General features: G+C 40.7%; 1 long non-coding RNA gene across 1 annotated transcript; it reads left to right on the top strand.

Annotated features, from left to right (window-relative positions):
- The first annotated feature begins 3,858 nt into the window (after positions 1 to 3,858).
- On the top strand, positions 3,859 to 11,361 carry LOC123390522. Its single transcript, XR_006605078.1, has 2 exons — positions 3,859 to 4,072; positions 10,863 to 11,361. It is a non-coding gene; the product is annotated as an uncharacterized LOC123390522 (long non-coding RNA).
- Positions 11,362 to 23,151: the final 11,790 nt, after the last annotated feature.

Consider the following 23,151-nt stretch of genomic DNA (forward strand, 5'->3'; position numbering starts at 1 on the left):
CCAACATAATACCTTCCGGCTCCATCCACGTCGATGTAAATTTTAAGTATTCAACTTTTCTGATGACTGAGTAATATTCATATATATATATATATGATTTTATTTTTTTATTTGACAGAGAGACAGAGATCATAAATAGGCAGAGTGGCAGGCAGAGGGAAAGGGAGAAGCAGACTCTCCACCAAGCAGCAAGCACCACCTCCACCCCCAATGTAGGGCTTGATCCCAGGACCCTGGGATGATGACCTGAACCAAAGACAGCTGATTAACTGGCTGAGCCACCCAGACTCCCCTGTTCCATTGTATTTATGAACCACATTTTCTCTATCCATTCATCTGTCGATGGACATCTCAGCTCTTTCCACATTTTGGCTTTATGAACATTGCTGCTATAACCATTGAGGTGCACATGCCCCTTCAGATTAATACATTTGTATCTTTGGATAAATATCTAGTAGTGCAATTGCTGGCTCATAGGGTAGCTCTATTTTTAACTTCTTGAGGAACCCCCATACCACTTTTCCAAAGTGACTGTACGAGTTTGCATTCCCTTGAACAGCGCAAGAGGGTTCCTTTTTCTCTGCATCCTCCCCAGCGTTTGTTGTTTCCTGTCTTGTTAATTTTAGCCATTCTGACTGGTGTAAGGTAATATTTCATTGTGGTTTTGATTTATATATCCCTGATGCCAAGTGATGTGGAGCATTTTTTTCATGTGTCTGTTGGCCATTTGTATGTCTTCTTTAGAGAAATGTCTGTTCATGCATTCTGCGCATTTCTTGAAAGAACTAGTTTTGTTCACTGTCTCCAATGTTTCCATTCTGTCCTGAATGCACTCCAACGAGGCTTTTGGCCTAGACTCTAGACCACTGCTCTGATGAAGATTCATAATGACTTGTACATGGTGAAATCCAATTTTCAATCTGCCTCATTTTACTTATCAGCAACATTCCATACATATGAGCACTCTCTCCATACTCACCTGGTTCTACACTCACCCTCACTGCCTAGGTAAATCCAAGCCTCATAGCTTTAAATACCATGCATATCCTTATGACTTCAAAATTTGTATCCTTAGCCCTTGACACATTAGATTTGTACATCCCACTGCTCACTCAAGACCTCCATTTGGATGTATAATAGACATCTCTAACAATATATCCCAAGCTGAACTTTTGCTATCCTCCAATCTACTCTTCCCACTCCTCTTCCTTTTCACAGAGACCTTAGTCACAGAGACCCCAAACCTTGGAATGGTTCTAGACTCCTCTCTTTTTCTTAGGCAGTACACTTAATCTATCAACCACTTCCACTTTCAAAATATAGCCAGAATTTGCCCACTTTTCACCACCTCCACTGCTGACATTGTGGTTCAGTCCACTACAATCTCTTGCCTCATTTTCTCTTCATGGCCTCCTAAATGCTTCCTCCTGGCTTCTTACTCCCCCCACTCCTCTTACCTGCCCTTACACTCTACAGTTGATTTCCTTCAAAGAGTAATCCTTATAAATAATAAGTCAGTCATGCCCTGTGTCTACCTTACTCAGAACAAAAGGTAAACTCCAAACTATGACCCTTATTTTTTTAAGACTCTATTTATTCATTTGAAAGAGAGTGTGTGCAAGCAAGAGCATCCAAGTGGCAGAGGATGAGGGAGAAGCAGGCTCCCTATTCATGGGGCTTGATCCCAGGAAGCTGGGACCATGACCTGAGCCAAAGACAGATGCTTAACAAACTGAGCCACCCAGAATGCCCCCAAACTATGACCTTTAAAACTCTATGATCTCACCTCACATTATGTCTCAAACATCATCTTGGACAACCCTCCCCCAGTGTACTCTGCTTCAGCCATAATGGACTTAAAAAAAAAAAAAAGACATATTTATTTACTTTAGAGAGAAAGAAAGTACATTGGGTAAGAGAGGGACAGAGGGAGAGGGAGAGAGAAACTTAAGCGGACTGTGCTGAGTGCAGAGCCCCAAGCAAGGCTTAAAACCAAGCAAAACCAAGAGTTAGGTACTTAACCAACTAGGCCTCCTAGGCGTTTGAGCCACAGTGGGCATTTTGTGGCTCCCTGTATATTTCAGGTATCTCCTGATTCTGGAAATTTGTTATTTTCTCTCTCTCTAGAATGTTCTTCCCCTGATATATACATGATTTGCATCCTCATTTCCTTCAGGTCTTGAACAAATGTGATCTTTTTAAAAGAAGACTTTTGTGGCCACTCTATCTAAAATTTTATGCATGCCTCTCTGTGTTATTTTTTTCTTCTTCTTAGCATTTGTCCCTCTTCTCCATGTGTTTGTTCATTTGTTGATTGGCGGATTATCTTTCTCCCTCACTAAATTGCAAGCTCTGTGAAGACAGGGATTTTTATCCATTATGTCCCTTTGTGCTCCAAGCCAAGGTACAATTAGAATGTGTTCAGTTCAATATCCACCTGCCAGTGGCATTTCAACTATCACTATAAATGAAATCATTCTTCTGGCATAGCATTCTCTGAGAGATTTTTATTTTCTCCCACAGGACAGAGTTGATTATTTTTATGATTCAGTCAAATTTACCACTAATGTCTCCATAACTATCTGGACCTCTCTCTGGATCCTAAGGAATTTGTTCCTGAGTAGTGAACATGATCTAGAGTGCAGTTCTTGGCCTGATCCCATAGCCACACATATCTGTTTGCTCCCAGGATCTGCCTGCTTGACCACTGGAAGGCTCCAGAGCTGGTTCTTCTTCATGTGCCATGATTGCAGCCTAACATGTCAAAACCATGAGACAGCCATCTGTTCAGTTACATAACTTGAGATCTGGAATAATTTGCAATGTAGGATTTGATGCCCAAATAAAATCATTTGCAGAAAGGAGATTAAGGTTTCTTTGCTGGGAAGAGGAGAAATTACCAGAGAAGCTATCATTTCACAGAATATAAATAAAACTGACTTCAAAATATCTAACTGGAGAAGACAACTTTGTTTCCCTAATATTTTTCTGCATTAAAAATAAGCACAAGACTATAGTTCAATTTTGTAAATGCAAAATAAATTTTTAATTGGGAAAATGAAATTATTAATTTAACATATCTTAATTGTGTTTGGTTCATTAGTCTGCCCTATAATGCTCCAAACAGAATCTGGGGAGGGCAGGAGGGAAATGCTGATTGCTAAAGACTTGATAAGCTATATAGGCTGGCATCATAGCACAGTCTTTCATCCTGGGGCAACACCTGATCCACCATCAGTGGGATAGAAGCCTGGATTTCTTTTCTAACATCACTCCATGTGACCACAGTCACATTAAAAAAAAATCTACGATTGTAGACAAGAATTTCTTTTTTCTTTTTTCCGTGTAGACTAGAATCTCTCTCACTAAATTGACTCCCCTAAACAAGGCTTGATTCTGTGACCTTATTCCAACTCCCTAGTTTAATGTCCTCCAGTCTTCTGCTAAATAGCACTCATTTTCCCACATGGAACTGATACTCTGATTAAAAATCAAACAAACAGAGATTTGTGTAATCTCTGACTGATTTTATTCCAAATAAAATCAGTCAATAAAGAAAAGTATAACAAAGTAAGTGAAAATCACCAGAACTTCCATTGGTTAAGATGTTTTGTGTATTCTTCTGTATGTTTTTTACATATGCAGATTTCTGTTTTACAAAAAATTAATCCTACTATACACATGAAACAATATTATTTAGCAAACAAGAGGAGAAGAAATTAAATTTTTTTGTTTGATTGTATATTAAAGAAAACCAACCCTTCAGAGAGGAACCAAGTCAGATAAGGAAAGAAGCAAGACAGACTGCAATGGAAGTTAACCCAGACCAACTGAATGATTGCCTGGATGGGTGGGTGGTTGGGTAGATGGGGAGCTATTTGACTGTGGTCAGTCAGAGAAGACCTCTCTGATAAAGCAGATTTGAGTAGCAGTCATTGAGAGGGAGCTCTGTAAAGATCTGGGGAAAATCTGTCCAGTGGAAGGGAATAGCAAGTGCCAAGGTACTGGCAGGCATGAGCTCTTTGCCCTTACAAATGGAAACTCCCAGTATCATGGAGGACACCTGTTCAAGGTAGGTTTTCCTCATTAAATCCTTCTGGTTTTCTCAAAAAACTGTCTACTATGCTGATATAGCTTGAATTCCCCAGTACTGAATATTTGAATGATTTTTTCTGAAATTCTTCCTAATGAGATTTAAGCAAGATTGGTGGGAGTTCCTTTGTATTCTTGGAGCTCTCTGGAAGGAGAAAATAAATGGGAACATACTTGTTTCAAATACAGATCCAGGCTGATTACTAGCAAGTTATATGGTACAACACTATATTCCTCTAAATGTAAATAGTTTTTGCTTATTATTTTATTTTATTTTTTAAAAAGATTTTATTTATTCATTTCACAGAGAGAGAGATCATAAGTAGGCAGAGAGGCAGGCAGAGAGATAGGGGTAAGCAGGTTCTCTCTCTCACAGAGAGAGAGATCGTAAGTAGGCAGAGAGGCAGGCAGAGAGATAGGGGTAAGCAGGTTCCCCGCTGAGCAGAGAGCCCCATGTGGGGCTCGATCCCAGGACTCTGAGACCATGACCTGAGCTGAAGGCAGAGGCCCAACCCACTGAGCCACCCAGGCATCCCTGCTTATTATTTTAGTGGTAATGAAAAGTCTTCCCCACTCTCAAAAAAAAGTCCTAGACCAGAAATCAGAAAGCTGCAGTCTCAGCTCTGTCTAGCACAGGGTCTATTAACGACGCAGAGCTCACTTAGTTTCTCTGGGCTCAGTATTTTTTTAACCCTGAAATGAGAAGAATAAATTAGATAAATTCACATTAGGATAAAAATGCAATGCTTTTTATGACAACAACAGATATGACCAAAGTGAATAAATTGGTCTTAGAAATACAGGATATCAGAGTAAAACACTTTTTGAACTAAACTAAACTTTTGAACTAAACTAACTTTTTGAAGCAACTAAATTACAGAAAACAAGCACAAAAGCTAAACTTTCTCAAAAAGTATAATCGTAGGGAATTGCTACATCAGATCTGGACACTGAAAAGCCACGAAAGGATTCCAACGGGTAAAAAGGAACTGTATGGTAAGAAGTGCACACAGTTGTGATGTAGTCTAGTCCTGCACAACTTACTGGAACACTGAAGAAACAGACTTGCTATTTATTAAATGACCTGTCTGTTCCATTCCGAAAACACGTACATGGTCTAGATTATTGTGACATGGACCAATTGTCAGGTTACTCCTCAATGGGGATTGATTCATAGCTGGTAGAAAAAAGTCATGATAGCTCCATTTCTGAGTGGGTAGAGAGGGAACAGTAGCCAAGCTACAGAACCATTAGAAGGTATTTTTAAAGCCACGTTTACATAATTTCATAATAATGGGCATGTCCTGTCTGCTCTTATATTGCATGGTCTGAAAACAAATGCCAAATTAAAATATGGCAGTAGTCCCCGGTAAGTTTGTCTTGGCAAATTTTTCTCTTTTCTGCTCCTTTAGGGGGAACCCTGTCATTGACCCAATATTCTCAAGCAGATATATTCAGCTGAGAGGAAAAAAACCGAGCCATAAACAAAGCAAAACTGTAAAAGTCACCAAGGAACCTTGGCCTCTTTGTAAGAGATTTCTTTAATGCTAGCCAGTCTGTCCAGATGTCTGAGAATGGATTACATGGTTCTGTGAGGTTCCTGTTAGGACCAGGATGTCATAGAAAGCTTCAATAACTGACATGTTTAAAGGGAGAAAAGGTTGTGTTTAGTTATTTATTTATTAGTTTTACTAGTGTTTAGTTATTTATTAGTTATTTATTTCTAAATACTATGTGACTTTATACTTAAGTGACTACTTGTATTTTACACGGGATTCCATTTAACTATTTTCAGAGACATCATTTACTTAGAAGACAACTGGGTAATATAATGAACTGGTGTGGGAGGAGGCAAAATGTTGTAACTTACAGGAAGTAATTTATCTTCTTGGTGGGTTATCAGGATATGGTGATGACTAGACTTGTTACTCAAATTATTTCTTAGCAACAACTTCAAAGGAAAAGATATTGAACTTGAAACCATCTAGCATTTGAAAGTTTGTGTGGGTTTCAACTGAACTTCTCAAGGACTATATTTTCCAAAGGGTCAGAAATCAATGTACATCTAGAATTTCAGACTGTATCTATCACAGTGGTTCCTCTGAGGGCTACGCATATCACAGAATGAGCTGCAAGGCTATTTGTATAAGAAAAATCAAGTGGAAGGAGATTAAAAAAAAAAAAAAAAAAAAAACTCTGCTACATAGAAGAGTGAATTTGTGGATGACATTTCCATGCATGTATCAAGTTTACTGACAAAAAAGTGGGGGAGAAATATGAATGTCAAGTCCAACAGATACCTAAGGCCCAAGGGAGCAGATATTAGTGATTTTTGAGCTGGATACAAAAATTCTAAGAAGCAAAAGAAAAATGAGTTTACCAAGTAACATCCTTTCCACATTCAAAGCTAAACCTACACATGCATATGAGTAATATCATGCAGGTTATGAAGCTCCCACATAAAACCAACAAATAATTTTAATAAATACTGGGTCCAGGGCACCTGGGTGGCTCAGTGGGTTAAGCCACTGCCTTTGGCTCAGGTCATGATCTTAGGGTCCTGGGATGGAGCCCCACATCGGGCTCTCTGCTCAGCAGGGAGCCTGCTTCCTTCTCTCTCTCTCTCTCTGCCTGCCTCTCTGCCTACTTGTGATCTTTCTCTGTCAAATAAATAAATAAAATCTTTAAAAAAAGAAAAGAAAAGAAAAATTCTTTCTTTTAAAATAAATACATACATACATACATACATACCGGGGCACCTGGGTGGCTCAGTGGTTAAGCCTCTGCCTTCGGCTCAGGTCATGATCTCAGGGTCTTGGGATCGAGCCCCGCATCGGGCTCTCTGCTCAGCGGGGAGCCTGCTTCCCCCTCTCTCTCTCTGCCTGCCTCTCTGACTACTTGTGATCTCTGTAAAATAAATAAATAAAATCTTTTTTAAAAAATTTAAATACCAGAATTGTTGAAGCAGTTAAATATAGGTTTGTTCTTGAGTCCCTAATACATCTGAAACAAAAACCTGAGCCATAAAAAATACAATTAACCATACACATTCATTTTCTTGAACCTCCCCACTTTTAGAATCGGCCAATTTTAAACTTCCAAAGTGAGTAAAGATGCTGTGCATCATTTAGACACTAAAAATGTCCTTCTACCCTGTACTGTAGCAATTAAACAATATGACTTTTTAAAAAAGTATAAAAATAAAACCAAAAAGCAAGCAGAATTGTGAAATCCCCTGACACTGTGTTAAAGTATTCAGCAGCAGCCTCTGTGATAGACTAGAATACTGGAACAGCCTAAATCTCTGTGTTATATTTAATTTTCCAGAAGAATAAAGAAGTACATTTTTTACAGTAAGTAAGTTGGCATTGCACACACGAAGCAAACAGGATGCCTGAACCGTATGCATAAAAGATTGCAGAAATGACAAGGCAAGCAAATTATACATACAGTACTTATGCTTTCAGCAAGAACAGAAGGCTCAGAAAGTACTAAATTATGTCAATTCTATGAAAAAATGATGAGGTAGAGTGAAGTTGAGGAAGGTGTGGCTCAGAGCTTTTTTTCACTTAAAATACTTTGGACTCATTCATGTGTACAATGAATTCATCAATCCTCCGTGGTAAAAAAAATAAAAAATAAAAAAAATGCATATGAACAGAATAAAAGCCTTCTCCCAGTGGCAGACACAAATCAGAATCTTTGAGGAGATTTGCCTCCACCAGCTCTGCAAAGGTGGTTGGCACACTCTCATCTAGCTACAAGGCAACATGATAGAGAAATGTGAAGAGGACCTATGGCCGTCCACGCTGCTCTCCGTCTGCGCAGCATCTCTGATTGTTCTTCAGGAACAGGACTGATGGGAGCAAGCGGTCGACCGAACGCTATCTGGTTTGGTACCCCCTATCCTCCAGGGTCATGTGATTGGACATGCTCATATACTCTTGGGCCGCGATGGCGTAATGACGAATCTTGCTGAGTCATGCTAAACTTGTTGGGCATGTAGCATTAGTGCTTTAATTAAAGTGCCCTTAGGAGCATTGGAAGCAATGACCCATTCATTCTCCTCCTTTGCTTGATGTGTGTCAGTGACACAGGACAGAGCCCACACAGGATGTGATTAATCAAACCAGACTTTCTTTCTTCCTTTCTTTCTTTCATTCTTCTTTCTTTCTTTCATTCTTTCTCTCTTTCTTTCTTTCTCTTTCTTTTTCCAGTAAAAATAAGGCAAACCTGACCATTTCTTTTTTTTCTTTTCTTTCCCTTTCTTTTATTTTCCTTCTTTCTTTTTTCTTTTTTAAGACTTTACTTATCTGAGAGAGTGAGCAAGAGAGAGCACAACCTCGGGGAGAGGCAGAGGGAGGAGGAGAAGCTGGCTTCCCACTGAACAGGGAGAACTATGCAGGACTGGATCCGAGGACCCTGGGATCACGACCTAAGACGAAGGCAGATGCTTAAAAGATGAGTCACCCATGCACCCAAAACCTGACCATTTCTTATAACAAAGGAAAAGGCATTTTCCTAACTTTTCTGTCCATGCAAAAGATCGTACTGGGGAGAACAAAGGGCAAGGTTATTTGTGGATATATTCCCCTCATTCCAACTCCTGGGTATAGAAAAATAGCAGACATTTCTGCCTTTAGTAAGATTCTTCTGATGCTGGAGTGTAATGGAGTCCCAATAATTAAAAAGACCTTACACTTATATAGATCTCTACAGTTTGCCAAATACTTCACATAAATAATTTCATTTGTGCCTCGCAGATTTCCATGATATATTAATGTTCTCTTTCTAGAAGTTGATTGTTTATAAATGTTGAATTCACTCTAATATGTACATAAGTGGTGTTCATGATACAAGTTACTTTTATGGTTCCCTACAAGTGTATATAGGAAGTTTTGTAATAGAGACCATCTTCCAGCTCCTGCAAATATATACTCCACCCTACTCCCCAAATATACGGAAGAGTAATGTTCAAGAGAAAGTGGCTGTTCACACCTCAATTTTTCTAAAACAGGAAGTAGGCACAATAATAGGGAGAAAGGGGAAGCTAACTCCTTCCTCTTATTTTCTGTGGGGCTGTGATGCAAAGCAATGATGAAAAATATTTTAACTCCTGTCAATCACCATAAAAGAAAACAGGATTAAAAGCATCAGAGATAAGATATATATTTTAAATAAATATATATATTTTAAAGACAATGTTCAACATACTCTGTGAACATGTGTGTAGGTTGGTGAATTAAGTGACGTAGAATGAGATCCTTAATTACTCTTTTTCCTTTGTTTCAGAGTTTTTTAAAGGTTACTCTATATCTGCCTTGGTAATCAAAGTCCCCTTTGGGTTTTGAAGAATTTGTCCCCCCTTTTCATTCACTCAATGATATGTCATCTTTTGCATGGTATAAATGTCACTGTCGTTTTTGGTGGTGATCACAAAACTTTTTTCTTGAGTAAACCTGATGATTATTTGGTCCTTTCTATTTACTCTAGTCACATTGCTTCTTTTCTTATCTGTCTCTCACCTGATAGTCTGTGTTTCTTTCTCTTTCCAGACCTGTCATTTCACCCTTTCTTGTCTTCTCCCACCTTTTACCATCCTTCCCCACTTCATTCCCGTTAACTGATGTCCTTTATAGATCGAGAACAATATCATTGCATAAATACTACTCTCCCTTGGGCCCCTTCACATCCTTATTCCGTCTTTCCCACAGACTGCTCCAATATCTTATTACAAGTACTTGAAGTACAACTTGCTGCTGAGAGCGCCTGGGTGGCTTGGTTGGTTGAGCGACTGCCTTCAGCTCCGGTCATGATCCTGGAGTCCCAGGATGGAGTCCCGTGTCAGGCTCCCTGTTCAGGGGGGAGTCTGCTTCTCTCTCTGATCCTCCCCCCTCTCATGCTCTCCTTCTCTCACTCTCTCTCAAATAAATAAATAAATAAAAACTTTTAAAAAATAATCAGTTGCTGATGGTTCCTCCTATGTATGTAATAGTGAGAAATTGGAGCTGAGCCCAGCATTTCTCTGTGGGTGCTTAGTCAAATAAATGGTGGTGAATTTATAAAATAGAATATCATATAGCCATCAATAATGCAACCATGTATTGACATGGAAGATTATTCATGATATATTTTACATGGAAAAAGTAGATTATAGTTCAGTAGGTATAGTATAAAAATACTTTTAAATATGCATATTTGTGTCTTAGCCTGTTCAGGCTGTTATAACTGAATATCAGACTAGGTGGCTTATAAACACTACTTATTTCTCACAGTTCTGAATTTTGGGAAGTCCAAGATCAAGGTGCTGGCAGATTCACTGTCTGGTGAGAGCCTGCTTTCCGGTTCATAGTTGCCTGTCTTCCTGCTGTGTCCTCCCATGGAGGAAAGGACAAGAGAGCAGTCTGAGGTCTCTATGAATCCCATTCATCAGGGCTTCACTCTCATGACCTAACCACCTTCAAAGACCATCACACTGGGGATTAGATTTTAATATATGACTTTTGGAAGACACAAACATTTAGTCTATAGCCATTTGTGTGCCAATGATTAAAGAGTTTATTCCAAATTGTCAGAAGAATTTACCTCTACACAGTGGAATTGAGAATGATTTCATTTCACTTTTTTTTCTTATCTGTGTATTTTAGTTTTTGTTATTGTTGTTTGACAAAATTAAAATGTTTCTAAAAATACAAGTTTCATGACTGCTACTCAAAGTAGCCGTCTCACTTTCTCTAGCTTCTCACTGCTTCTTCCTTTTTTCGATATAGAAAGAAGAAGAAAGGTTTCTGATGGTGTCTCAGTTACTAGAATACAGATGGTGAACTGCAGCGGTCACTAGCCTCATTCCCTCCCAACCGCAAACCCAGCAGTATGCAATGTGTGTGGGGAGCCTGGAACCCAGCATGGCCTCTCCCACTGGTGACAGAAGCAAAGCCCATGACCTGTAGTCTCAGAAAGAGACCTGACTCTCCTGAAGGTCAAAGCCAACATCTACACTTTGTAATGCTCTTTTGTAACATCTAATTTTATTCTGCCACAGTTCAGAGTTGGTAGTATGGACCCTGGCTAAGGTTACTTCTGCAAATCATTTCCAGGAAAATGGATTGTGCATCTAAGATAAGGGGATTCAGGTGAATGTTTAACTCATTTGGACAAGCCTGTTATCTTCAATTTATTTGGCAATATCCTTTTTGTACACAGTTGTATGCACAAGTGCAATGATTTCTAATTATCCTTATCTATTCAATACATGACTTAACAATTGGGGCAACTTTTTCCTGTTCATTTATTTGTATCATGACAATCCTGAGGACAATAATACTGTATACATGAACAAATATTCAGTGATTCAGATTTCTTATTAATTCCAATTGGGCATTCTCCATGTCAAATGTGGTTAACTTCATTATAAAAATGTACCCACAAATAAATATTGCCTAAAAATAATGTGTAGGGTTTATGCATTCATTTCTTCATTCAGTGAGCAACCATGATTGAGTACCTATTCCTTGCCAGGTGTTGAGTTGGTCCTGGGAATATAGACAGAAATAAGGTAATTTTTTTGTACTTAAGGATCTCCAAGACTGGTGCAAGACACATTAACGTGAGGAGATAATTGCTCTTCAGGAAAGTAAGTGCTATGATAGAAACTCCAGCTATCTCTTCCACATACCTGGCTGCTTTTTGAATATAGTCACTTAGATGTTCCTCAGACATCTGAGTATTCAAAACAGAGAAAGTTTAGGGGTGCCTGGCTCAGTCAGTTAAGCACCTGACTCTTGATTTTGGCTCAGTCATGATCTCAGGGTTCTGGGCTGGAGTCCCATATAGGGCTCAGCAAGGAGACTACTTAAGGATTTCTCTCCCCCTGCTCATGTTCTCCCCCCCCCCTCTCTCAGATAAACAATTTTTTTTTTTTAATTCAATTACCTGGGGCGCCTGGGTGGCTCAGTCCTTAAGCATCTGCCTTCAGCTCAGGTCATGACCCCATGGTCCTAGGATGGAGTCCCACATTGGGCTCCCTGCTTAGCAAGAAGCCTGCTTCTCCTTCTCCATCTGCCTTTCCCTCTCTTGTACTCTCTCTCTCATCGTCTGTTAAATAAACAAATAAAATCTTTTATTTAAAATCAGTAAAATTTAGGGACGCCTGGGTGGCTCAGTTGGTTAAGCAGCTGCCTTCGGCTCAGGTCATGATCCCAGCGTCCTGGGATCGAGTCCGATATCGGGCTCCTTGCTTGTCAGGGAGCCTGCTTCTCCCTCTGCCTCTGCCTGCCATTCTGTCTGCCTGTGCTTGCTCTCTCTCCCTCTCTCTCTCTGACAAATAAATAAAATCTTTAAAAAAATAAAAAATAAAAAAATAAATAAAATAAAATCAGTAAAATTTAAAATAAATAAATTCAATTAACCAACTTATAGTACATCATTAGTTTCAGATGTAGTGTTCAATAAATCATCAGTTGTGTTATAAATAAATTTTTTTTAAAGATTTTATTTATTTATTGGGGCACCTGGGTGGCTTGGTTATTAAGCTTCTTCCTTTGGCTCAGGTCATGACCCCAGGGTCCTGGGATCTAGCCCCACATTGGACTCCCTGCTCAGAGGGAAGACTGCTTCTCCCTCTCCCACTACTCCTGCTTGTGTTCCCTTTCTCACTGTCACTCTCTGTCAAATACATAAATAACATTTTAAAAAAATTTTGTTTAAAAAAAAATTTTTTTAATGTTATTTAGGGGCGCCTGGGTGGCCTAGTGGGTTAAGCCTCTGCCTTCAGCTTAGGTCATGATCCCAGGGTCCTGGGATCGAGCCCTGCATCAGGCTCTCTGCTCAGTGGGGAGCCTTCTTCCCCCTCTCTCTCTGCCTGCCTCTCTGCCTACTTGTGATCTCTCTCTCTCTCTCTCTCTCAAATAAATAAATAAAATCTTTTAAAATAAATAAATAAATAAAATGTTATTTAAAATAACATTTTTTAAAAATGTTATTTATGTATTTGACAGAAAACGAGCACAAGCAGGGGGAGCAGCAGAGGAAGCTGCAGAGGAAGAGGGAGAAGCAGGCTCCCCACTCAGCAGGAATCCTGATGCAGGCTAGATCCCAGGACCCTGGGATCATGACCTGACCTGAAGGCAGAAGTTCCATGGACTGAGCCACCCAGGCACCTACAAGTAAACCTTTAAAATAGAAAAAGTTTAATGCTACTGGGGAGAGAAAAGGTGAGAGGCTGAATAGGAGATTCTGAGGAAACCCTGCCTCTGGCCACACTAGGAAGCCAGTAGCACCCATAAAGTGGAGGGATAAAGGAAGGTGCTTGAGTCACCAGACCACAAGCTGTGGGTTATTGGAGGAGAGTGAAACAAGCCTGTTGGGAGGGAGCTGGGTGCAGAGCAGATGCAATTCCTGCTGGAGACATTGCCAGAGGTAAAAAAGGAAGAGGAACAATATCCTGGCTTTTCCCCTCCTTTTGTTCTCTAATCTCTTGCCAGTGCCTCCCATTGCCCAGACCAAGCCACAAGCCAGCTAACACTGGAGCCTGGGAATCCTAACCAGCAAGTCAGCTCCTGTTTATACACAACAGAGCAGGGAACAGCAAGGAAAATGATATGCGGGCAAATGCCTAGGATCAACGCATGCCTCAAACTCACAGCATTCAACAGTGAACTTTTCATTTCCCTCACAGCTGAACCTGACCCGCAGAAAATTCTTCATCCTTCTGTTTCCCCCCTTAATGACTGCTACCAACAACTGCTCAAGCCAAAACCTTGGATACCATCCTTGATTGCTTTCTCAACCTCATTCTGACAATCACCGAGTCCATTGGCCCTGTCTCCTTCGTCTCTCAAAACCATCATTCTTCTCCATCCCAGCTGCATATCCTTCTTTCAGGTCATCGTCATCCCCGACGTCCATGACCACATGTGTCTCTCAACTGATCTCCTCCTACTAGACCTGCCTCTTACTCTCCTTCCAATTCATTTCACCCAGAGTATTCTTTTTCAGGTACAGATCTGATGATGTCAACCTCTTGCTTAACAGCTTTCTTTCTTCTATGGAGTACCAATGGAGTGTCCTCAGAATAAAATCCAAATTCTTTTTGAGGTCCTTCTAACTCAGCTCCTTCTTCAGCCTCATTTGCTCATTCACTGAATGTGTGCAGTCAATCAATAAATGTTCACTGAGTGCCTATTCTGTCACACATGGGACCAAGTACTCAGGACACTCCTACCTTGGATGAACAAGGTTTTTACTACCCAGCACCCTAAACCTCTCCTTCCTCTTCCCCAGCCATTCCCTGCTTCACCCAGTCCCATCCCCTAAATTATTCCTATCTTCCTTCATATCCTATGTGAGTCTTCCTCCAAACATCTACCCCTCGTTCTCCAAGTCCAGACTTGTGTCCCTTCTTAGTATCCCCAGAGTGCCTTATATGTATTCATTCATGAGCTAACCATCCTTTATCATAACTGTCCCTTCACTGTACCAAATCTCAAATAATGTGTAAGTTCCTTGAAAGCAGGAGCTCTATTTTATTCACGGTCATATTCTCATCACCTAACATCACGCCCAGCATATTGCAAGACTTCCAATCTTTATGAGATGATTCAATCGATTAACTAAGCACAAGGTGCTATGGGAAGGTGTTGTATACGGAGTATCTCATCCAGACCCTAGTGGTAGGATGTGAGAAGGAAAGGCTGGGGAAGTTTTCCTAGAAAAGGTAATATCTAAACTCTATTTTGAAGGACAACTTGGAAAGGTGGTTGGCAGTTAGAAAAACAATTCAGTGAAAACGCAAAGGAAAGCATGCCAGTGAGGAAAGTTAACATGGTGTGAACAGAGGTGCCTTAGGTAGCTTCATATAGCCTGGTTCATAGAATTTGGAGGAAAGATAGTAAAAGATGAGGCTAACTTGAGATGAGAAAGGCCTTGCTAGGGACACCTGGGTGCCCTCTACTCAGATCATGATCTCAGGGTCCTGGGGTCGAGGCCATATCAGACTGTCTGCTCAGAGGGGAGTCTACTTCTCCCTCTCTGTGCTCTTGTGCAGGTGCGCTCTCTCTCTTTCTCTCTCTCTCTCTCTTGCTTGCTCTCTCTCCTCTCCCTTTCTCTCTCTCAAGTAAATAAATAAGAGCTTTTTTTAAAAGGAAGAAGAAGAAGGGACTTGCTAAAGAGTTAAGAGCTTAAACTGAAATATTTGAAAGATGTTAAACAAGGAGTGGAGAGGACCACACTTGCACATACAAACTCTGGAAGCTGTGTGGTAAGTGAATTAGAGCCAAGCAAGGCTGGCTACAGAAAGAGCAGTTAAATAGGAAAAGATTAGGGACTGAACATGGGCAGAGCGGAGAGATATTGAAGACACAGAATTGACAGGACTGGCTGACTAATTGATAAAATAAAGGAAAAAAAATACAGAGTAAATCTAGAATTATGAGTTCAATTCTACATGTTGGGTTTGAGATGTCTCTTGTCCATCAAGGGAGAAATATGCGTTTGAACTAAATAGGTCTGAACTTAGAAAAAAAAAGTTCTACTGGGATGGCAGTGGCTGTGGGAGTGAGAATGGAAAGGACATACAGACGTTTATTGCACAAATTTTCCAGCTTTTCTTTAACTTGAAGTTTTTCCATAATAAAATGTTGAAGAGAGGGCGCCTGGGTGGCTCAGTTGGTTGGGGGACTGCCTTCGGCTCAGGTCATGATCGTGGAGTCCTGGAATCGAGTCCCACATTGGGCTGCCTGTTCCGTGGGGGGTCTGCTTCTCCCTCTGATCCTCCTCCCTCTCATGCTCTCTCCCTCTCTCTCATTCTCTCCCAAATAAACAAATAAAATCTTTTTTAAAAAATAAAATGGTGAGGAGAAAAGGTGCGATGAGGTTGAAGAAGTAAAGGATAATAGAATGACATAAAATAAAATAATAAAAGAAAATGCAATTTACGAGGCAGACGGAAAGCCAGCAAGGGCAGTATTCTAAAAATCAAGGGAAGTGTTTCAAGAAGAAGGAAGTAATTAACAGTGTCAAATTCTGCAGACCAGTAAAGTGAGATAAGAACTAAATCATTTATTAAACTAAGTAATTTAAAACCTGGGTAAAGGCAGTTTCATGGAGTAGTGGAAGTAGAAGACACAGGGACTGGGAAGTGGAACGTGGAGAAAAGCGCAGACTACTCTTTTAAGAAAATTTGGCTGTGAAGGGAAAGCAATATCAGGTGACAGAGACAGGGAACTATTGAAAGAGTCTCTTTTTGAAATGGGAGGCATCTGAGCCTGTTTGTACTCTTAGGGAAAAGAATCAGGGTAGAGGTTGAAGAGAGAGGTGGGAGAGGAGATAAGTGGTGTTTCCAGATCCCCAAAGAAAGGGCAGGTGATGAAATCCAAACAGGTGCAGAGATTAGCCGCTGGCAGCTGGAGGGAGATCTCTTCCTGGAGACAGAGAGTTAAGGACTGGGTAGATGCAGGCAAATTTGTTAGGGGACCCAAGAAGCAGTGTAAGGGTTCGTCCACCCATCTCTGCTTTCTTTGTGAAATGTTGGCCAGGTAAATCACAACCAGATGGGTCCTAATTCCTAAGGTTAATGTATGAATAGCCCTTAGTGCGTCTATGCAATGTGCAAGATAGTTTGGTGCCCAAGCGATGTTTTGACAATGTTTTCTTAAGGGGTATTTTTAAAAATTTTCTTGGATTAATACAGCTTTTACTTAGCATGCCATAAAACTCCCCTGGGCTAAGATCCATTGTAGTGCATGTGACCTTCAGTAATCTCTCCTAAACAGTACAGAATATAATTGAATTCAGATTGGTTTTAGGTCGATCTCTTCTATAAACTTATTTCTTTATGATGGATAGTTAGGAGGTAGAAAGTTGAAAACCCATTTTATAAGAATAAATGGTAAAACTGCAAGCCTTAAATTTAAAATTAGTGGAAGTGTTTAATGGTAAGACATTGTCTTAAGACTACTAAGGTCTAGGGGGACCTTATCTTATCTTTATCTTTCCTATCTTTTTTGTTTTGTTTTATTTTGTTTCTATTTTTTTTTTAATTCAAGTTAGTTACTATATAGTGTATTATTAGTTCCAGGGGTAGAATTTAGTGACTCATCAGTTACACATAACACCTGGTGCTCGTTATATCAAGTGCTCTCCTTAATGCCCACTACCCAATTACCCCATTCTTTTTTTTTTTTTAAGATTTTATTTATTTATTTGGCAGATAGATCACAAGTAGGCAGAGAGGCAGACAGAGAGAAGAAGGGAAGCAGGCTCCCTGCTGAGCAGAGAGCCCGATGCAGGGCTCGATCCCAGGACCCTGGGATCATGACCCGAGCCGAAGGCAGAGGCTTTAACCCACTGAGCCACCCAGGCACCCCCAATTACCCCATTCTTTAAGTGAATTAAATGAGGAGGACTTTTCTCTCAGCCATCAATAACCAAAGCCCTTACTTTTAAAAAAAGTCCATCAAATAAATAGATGAAAATGGGATACCTCCTTTCTGCCATTTCATCTCAGCTACCTCACCTCATTTTCCCTTAAAAATCAATCAACTTTCTACTGAGTGATAAACATTTGTACTGTTCTACAAATATATGTTGTGCTCATTCAGGTAAACTACATTAAAAGATTTCTTAAAGCGTGAATACACCAATGAATATCTGACATCAACAATAGTAATGTCATAAGCAAGGTTTATAATTCTGGCCTCCTGGTTGCAGCTGATAGGGTTAGTCTGTTGTGAAAATTTTGGGTTACATTCTAGTATAAGGCGTGAGATTGGGTTTCCTGAAAACATGCTTTGAAACAAAAGTTGCCTATGAAGACTTACTGGAGAGACCTCTTAAGGAGTTATACTTACAAGGAGAGGAAAATAGAATTGGGCAGAGAGAGAAGCCAATCCATAACACATTTGCAACTGAGACTTCAGCTGGTCCAACAGAGAGCTCCAAAGCCAGCATGGCCCTTCAGAGTTGTCTCCACCTGAGGCAATCAGACTGTGCCTTTGTATTCCCAGATTGGCCAGGCATTGGCCATAGCCCACATGTGGCAAGACCATTCTCTGTGGCTGAGGGCAATGCCCTGTGAGAGACATACCTTCAAGTTGTTGACATTCTTAGCAGCTGGGATTGGATCAGCCTGCCCTGAAGAGAGAAGTTTTCATGGAATCCATGAAAGCCCACCATTGCACAGCACAGTCCACTTGTTTCATTGAAGTTTACTCTATCCAGGAGTAGCTTCTCCAGGAGCTTGTTGGGAAATCTCATGTCTCCTGGGCAAGTTAGCTTAGTGGGATGAAGTATACCTCCTGTTGCTGCAGTTGACCTGAGGACCATAACTGATAGCCATTATCTTCCTCCACCATCTATCTACTCTCATTTGGCACCTCGGAGATCTAAGCAGCTTGCCTGGCAGAGTAACCCAAACTGTCATCTCTGAGGAATATGAGCCTCTAGGTACCACCTCTAGGTGGGGGCTGCTGATGTCCATTTATACTTAACAAGAGGCATGAGAAAACCAAGAGAGGCTTTAAAGGATCATCCAATTGCCAAGCATATTCTTCCCTGTTCCTACTATGGCACAGTAGCTTACTTCTCCTGATGATTAAGGTCAATTTCCCTTGCTACGATAGTGATTCCTTCTTGCCTGTTAGTCTCTTCACACATGGATCCCAAAGGAACCTGTTGAAAGCTGAAGCTTAAAATGTAATAGAATTCTTATTATGTCCACTGACGATAGGACCTCTAGACCCACAATGCCCAAAGCAGAGATGAGAAGTACAGATTTTTCAAATGGGTCCCTTGGAGTGATGATATAAAGGAACAGCTCCGGGGTGCCTGGGTGGCTCAGTGGGTTAAGCCGCTGCCTTCGGCTCAGGTCATGATCCCAGGGTCCTGGGATCGAGTCCCACATCAGGCTTTCTGCTCAGTGGGGAGCCTGCTTCCCTCTCTCTCTGCCTGCCTCTCCACCTACTTGTGATTTCTCTCTGTCAAATAAATAAATAAAATCTTTAAAAAAAAATAAAGGAACAGCTCCATTCCATTCCTTGGTTCCCCAACTTTTGTATTTTACTTATCAGGGATATAGAAATTCCATATGAGGTTTGTTATTTGGGATATATACAGCATCCTGGGAGATGTTGTCAACTTCACAAGGTATCCTCTTTAAGATGGAGCCTCAGATGCTTAGGAAGCTGTTTTACCACTCTACCAGACTGATGGTTTAGGGGGATACAGCATGAGACAGGACCAATGGACCCCATGGCCATGTGCCTCTGCTGCACCCCTTTACTGTAAAGAGATCCCTACATGGGCCTGAAAGAATCCAGTTAATGATGGCAGCATGAGCTGGAAGACTACTTGATGTCTCGTGCTCATATGCTCTCTCTCTACCAGGGCCCAATAGTTCACTGAGTACTTTTTTGAATGGTGTATAATTTTCACAATGGAAGGCAAGGCCTTGTGCCAGAACCCCAGAGGTTTACGTGATGATTTTCCTTTGAGACTGGCCATGAACTACAAATGTATTTTCTTCTACCACAAATACTTCTAGCACACAACCACAATAAATGATTCTTGGGTGGAAAAAAAACCCCTCACAGATATTACAATGGGTGGTAGTTCTCTAAAACTCAACTCTACCTAACAAAATTATAGTCCTTAATATTTCATTTCTCTTAACTGGATTTTCCTGGCTATTACATGAGCAGCATTAACATTGATTTCAAGGACAATACACAAAACATATATAAGATGAGTGCTTAAAAACTATGGTGAGGGGCACCTGGGTGGCTCAGTGGGTTAAGCCTCTGCCTTCGGCTCAGGTCATGGTCCCAGGGTCCTGGGATTGAGCCCCACAAGGCCCTCTGCTCAGCAGGGAGCCTGCTTCCCTCCCCTCCTGCCTGTCTCTCTCTGTCAAATAAATAAATAAGATCTTAAAAAAAATTATGGTGAATAATACCTGTATTTGGCAGGTTTTCTCTCCATGGATTGCTCTGAAGTCATGTAGTGAGAGTAGACTGTGTGTATGCATCTATTGGCTGCCACTTGCTACCTTGTAGATGTGTTTGATCTCGGTGCTGATGTGTAAGACTTGGACTTGAATAATTAAGTAAAAATAGTTTATATTTTATAATTTAATTCCACAAAAGTCCTTCAACCCATTAATCATGTCAAGCATTTAAGAGATGTCAGAAATATCTCATGGAGTATCAGCCCACGGTTTTACCAAAAGCCCATCCTACTCAATGAATAGGCTTTCAGATAGTCCATATGTCATAATGATAGCTTGTTTCCCCCAAGGCTATGAAACCACTTGATCACTTAAAAAGGAAACATCTTGGGCACCTGGGTAGTTCAATGGGTGAAAGCCTCTGCCTTCGGCTCAGGTCATGATCCCAGGGTCCTGGGATCCAGCCCCGCATCGGGCTCTCTGCTCAGCAGGGAGCCTGCTTCCTCCTCTCTCTCTCCCTGTCTCTCTGCCTACTTGTGATCTCTGTCAAATAAATAAATAAAATCTTAAAAAATAACATAAAAAGGAAACATCTTGATAAAGTAGGTAAATGTATATAATATTCCAAATCTTTAAAACAGAATTTTGAGCTATGTAACTCTGCTACTTCTTTAGTTAAGAAGAACGCATGAATGAACAACGATGGAGTGCTTAGGTCTTAGGAAATTGTAGAAATCATTCCAAACCTTGGTAACACTCATACAGTTTCTAAGACTATTATATGAATGTGGGGACTACAATTTCAATAGCAATGCAGCAAAATCCAGTATTTTAAAGAACTACCATTGGCACATTACTTACAAGAAAAATGCTGGGTTGCGTGGGCGATTTGGTTGGTTAGGCATCCAACTCTGGATTTTGACTCAGGTGATGATCTCGGGATTATGAGGTCAAACCCCACGTCTGGCTCTGCACTGGGTATGGAGCTTGCTTAGGATTCTCTCTCTTCTTTTCCCTCTGCCCCTCATCCCCCGTCCCCCCATGTACCTACACAGCACTCTCTCAAAAAAAAAAAAAAGGCAAGAAAAATTTCTATTCAGATTGATGAGATATGGTTACTGTCAATAAGGCCTTTTAATGGCAACTGTTGCTATCTCTGTGGTGATTATGTACTATTAGGCGGGTTGTTTGTACGTTCTTTAGAAACTAACTATACCAGAGCATCTAATTTTGCTGTTGTAGAATTTTGGTTTGAGGAAACAAATACATTGTAGAATTAAGTGCCCTGAGCTTCTGATGGATGGAGCAAATCGTACAGCTGGAAGACATAAAGATTTATAGCCCACCTAAAGGAAGTATATCCTGAAATTCTTCCAATAAACTGCACTGGGCCTTAGCATCAACTGGTTGTAACAAAGGTTGGTCTAGTCCTTTATCCCACTATTACAATGAAAGCCATCAATAAAATAAAGCAAATAGCAAATATGATTACCTTTGCATAAATCTTAATGTCGATAAGTAACACTTTGTGAGGCTTCTTCTGCAAACAGAAGTCAAATGGCTTCCTGAAAGCAACTATCTAATAAGATTTGTAAGCCTTTTTGAAATAATTTCTTTTTCAGAGAACAAAGGAGACAGATTTAGCAAAGGAGATAAGCAAACACAAAAAATAGCTTATGTACTATGGTTTGAATTTTTCAGAAAAGTTAATATAAGTATCATTTCAACTTCAGATGAAATTATATATTATATAAATATGCAAATTTAGCAACTTTCACTGAGAAAGTGGAAATATTTCCAATCAGTTGACTGAGAAAATGATGTAACAGAATGCAGGAGTTAACTGAAATCAATGCATTAGTAACTAAATATAAGGTTAAGAATTTGTCAGATAGTTTAAGTCAAACTTTTAACCAGAGAGCAAGCTACAGCAGTGTGGCTTAAGGGCCAAATCCAAAAGAAAAAAAAAAATTCATTGTTTTATAAACCTGCATGACATTTCATTAGTAGAAGTTCCTATCTATTTAGGTAAGAACTCCAATTCCCCAAAGTATTTCTGAGAGTCCCAGAGGAGTATCTCACATGCCTTAACTGATTAGTCTGGGTCCCTCACTTCCTTACTATGGCTGGCCCCTGCAGTGCTCAGGCTCTGCTGTGGAAGTGCCTGCTAGAGATCTGCTGAAATGCTGTTGCTTTTGCTGTGTTGCTAAATCGGCCATGTTGACCTTGTATGCCAGGTACGTATCCCTGCCAATCACTCAGCTACCAGTGTGCGCCACCCTTGCTGCATGGAATAGTCTAGCAGCAAAGTAAGGGAAACTGTTTTCTCCCCTCTTGTTGGAGGCGGGGTGGGGGGGGGTCTTATAACAGCACTCCAACTGGTCTTAAGGGTTAATTTACTTTAGGCTTATGCACTTTTTGCTTACTGACCTAAACCCCATCATTTATAACAGAACTAACCTAGTTGCCCCGAGATCCTGCAGACCGTTGGCCTTGAGAAACAAAGGATAGGACTTTTGGGAAGATAAGGCCTGACCACCCTCAATAACAGCCACCACTGACTGTGGTATCTTCAATAACAGACACCTGGGAACCTTGACTCCTGATACAGGAGGAGTGTGGATGGCCTTGCCAGGACCTGGCTTGTTGGGCTGTAGGAGTATCCTTTACTGAGAGATACCTGGGAGCCCTGATTACTGACAGAGTGGAGGACTCTGGAAGCCTTGCAAGGACAAATGATTAAGTGCTAAGCTCCGGCTTTTCCTGCGCGTAGTCCCTTCACCATTTCCTGGGCCTTCTCCCTTAAAAACCTCTGGGTGCCTGGGTGGCTCAGTCCATTTAAGCAGGTTAAGTGTCTGCCTTTGGCTCAGGTCATGATCTCAGGATCATGGGATTAGGCCCCACACAGGGGCTCCCTGTTTGGCAGGGATTCTGCTTCTCCTCTCCCTCTCCCCAGACTGCCCGCTTCTTGCCCACCCCCTGTAAAATAATTTTTTTTTAATTTTTTAAATAAATAAATAAATACCTCTGACTTCTCCTGCAAGGGTAAGATGGTCTTTGGGACTTGAGTCTTCCACTTTCCCAGGCCACCAAAAACCTCCTGAATAAAGCAAATTTTCCTT

Source organism: Mustela putorius, unplaced genomic scaffold (genome assembly GCF_011764305.1).
Source record: "Mustela putorius furo isolate JIRA1106 unplaced genomic scaffold, ASM1176430v1.1 tig00000129_pilon_pilon_pilon, whole genome shotgun sequence".
In the NCBI taxonomy this organism is placed as follows: Eukaryota; Metazoa; Chordata; class Mammalia; order Carnivora; family Mustelidae; genus Mustela; species Mustela putorius.